This window comes from Oncorhynchus clarkii, chromosome 21 (genome assembly GCF_045791955.1).
Source record: "Oncorhynchus clarkii lewisi isolate Uvic-CL-2024 chromosome 21, UVic_Ocla_1.0, whole genome shotgun sequence".
NCBI lineage: Eukaryota > Metazoa > Chordata > Actinopteri > Salmoniformes > Salmonidae > Oncorhynchus > Oncorhynchus clarkii.
Window position 1 is genome coordinate 51,762,089 of NC_092167.1, and position 2,500 is coordinate 51,764,588.

General features: G+C 49.1%; 1 protein-coding gene across 1 annotated transcript in view; it reads right to left on the bottom strand.

The window, feature by feature from the left end:
* Positions 1 to 2,500, bottom strand: part of LOC139379525 (sodium/hydrogen exchanger 9B2-like) — a 33,718-nt gene that overhangs the window by 3,137 nt on the left and 28,081 nt on the right. The gene's annotated exons all lie outside the window — the stretch shown is intronic.

The following is a 2,500-nucleotide window of genomic DNA, read 5'->3' on the forward strand; positions in this document are numbered from 1 at the left end:
GATGGTGTACAGGGATGTGGCCTGTTGTGGCCCTCTAGTGGACAGATGGTGTACAGGGATGTGGCCTGTTGTGGCCCTCTAGTGGACAGATGGTGTACAGGGATGTGGCCCTCTAGTGGACAGATGGTGTACAGGGATGTGGCCTGTTGTGGCCCTCTAGTGGGCAGATGGTGTACAGGGATGTGGCCCTCTAGTGGACAGATGGTGTACAGGGATGTGGCCTGTTGTGGCCCTCTAGTGGACAGATGGTGTACAGGGATGTGGCCCTCTAGTGGACAGATGGTGTACAGGGATGTGGCCTGTTGTGGCCCTCTAGTGGGCAGATGGTGTACAGGGATGTGGCCTGTTGTGGCCCTCTAGTGGACAGATGGTGTACAGGGATGTGGCCTGTTGTGGCCCTCTAGTGGGCAGATGGTGTACAGGGATGTGGCCTGTTGTGGCCCTCTAGTGGGCAGATGGTGTACAGGGATGTGGCCTGTTGTGGCCCTCTAGTGGGCAGATGGTGTACAGGGATGTGGCCTGTTGTGGCCCTCTAGTGGGCAGATGGTGTACAGGGATGTGGCCTGTTGTGGCCCTCTAGTGGACAGATGGTGTACAGGGATGTGGCCTGTTGTGGCCCTCTAGTGGACAGATGGTGTTCAGGGATGTGGCCTGTTGTGGCCCTCTAGTGGACAGATGGTGTTCAGGGATGTGGCCTGTTGTGGCCCTCTAGTGGGCAGATGGTGTACAGGGATGTGGCCTGTTGTGGCCCTCTAGTGGGCAGATGGTGATCAGGGATGTGGCCTGTTGTGGCCCTCTAGTGGGCAGATGGTGATCAGGGATGTGGCCTGTTGTGGCCCTCTAGTGGGCAGATGGTGTACAGGGATGTGGCCTGTTGTGGCCCTCTAGTGGGCAGATGGTGATCAGGGATGTGGCCTGTTGTGGCCCTCTAGTGGGCAGATGGTGATCAGGGATGTGGCCTGTTGTGGCCCTCTAGTGGGCAGATGGTGTACAGGGATGTGGCCTGTTGTGGCCCTCTAGTGGGCAGATGGTGATCAGGGATGTGGCCTGTTGTGGCCCTCTAGTGGGCAGATGGTGTACAGGGATGTGGCCTGTTGTGGCCCTCTAGTGGGCAGATGGTGATCAGGGATGTGGCCTGTTGTGGCCCTCTAGTGGGCAGATGGTGATCAGGGATGTGGCCTGTTGTGGCCCTCTAGTGGGCAGATGGTGATCAGGGATGTGGCCTGTTGTGGCCCTCTAGTGGGCAGATGGTGTACAGGGATGTGGCCTGTTGTGGCCCTCTAGTGGGCAGATGGTGATCAGGGATGTGGCCTGTTGTGGCCCTCTAGTGGACAGATGGTGTACAGGGATGTGGCCTGTTGTGGCCCTCTAGTGGGCAGATGGTGTTCAGGGATGTGGCCTGTTGTGGCCCTCTAGTGGACAGATGGTGTACAGGGATGTGGCCTGTTGTGGCCCTCTAGTGGGCAGATGGTGTTCAGGGATGTGGCTGTTGTGGCCCTCTAGTGGACAGATGGTGCAGCAAGTTTGGCAAAACAATATGACATGTAGGCATTGAAAAAAACATATATTTTGTTGCCTATATGGTGGCCTTCAGAGCAGAGCAACATATATAAACAACTTATCTTTTCCTGTTCTGTAGTTCTAATTAACCTGTAGTTCTAATTCACCTGTAGTTCTAATGGACCTGTAGTTCTAATTCACCTGTAGTTATAATAGATCTGTAGTTCTAATGGACCTGTAGTTCTAATAGACCTGTAGTTCTAATAGACCTGTAGTTCTAATAGACCTGTAGTTCTAATAGACCTGTAGTTCTAACAGACTAGTACTGTAGTTCTAATTCACCTGTAGTTCTAATTCACCTGTAGTTCTAATAGACCTGTAGTTCTAATAGACCTGTAGTTCTAATAGACCTGTAGTTCTAATTCACCTGTAGTTCTAATAGACCTGTAGTTCTAATAGACCTGTAGTTCTAATTCACCTGTAGTTCTAATTCACCTGTAGTTCTAATAGACCTGTAGCTCTAATTCACCTGTAGTTCTAACAGACTAGTACTGTAGTTCTAATAGACCTGTAGTTCTAACAGACTAGTACTGTAGTTCTAATTCACCTGTAGTTCTAACAGACTAGTACTGTAGTTCTAATTCACCTGTAGTTCTAATTCACCTGTAGTTCTAATTCACCTGTAGTTCTAATAGACCTGTAGTTCTAATTTACCTGTAGTTATAATAGACCTGTAGTTCTAATGGACATGTAGTTCTAATAGACCTGTAGTTCTAATATACCTGTAGTTCTAATAGACCTGTAGTTCTAATAGACCTGTAGTTCTAACAGACTAGTACTGTAGTTCTAATTCACCTGTAGTTCTAATTCACCTGTAGTTCTAATGGACCTGTAGTTCTAATTCACCTGTAGTTATAATAGACCTGTAGTTCTAATGGACCTGTAGTTCTAATAGACCTGTAGTTCTAATAGACCTGTAGTTCTAATAGACCTGTAGTTC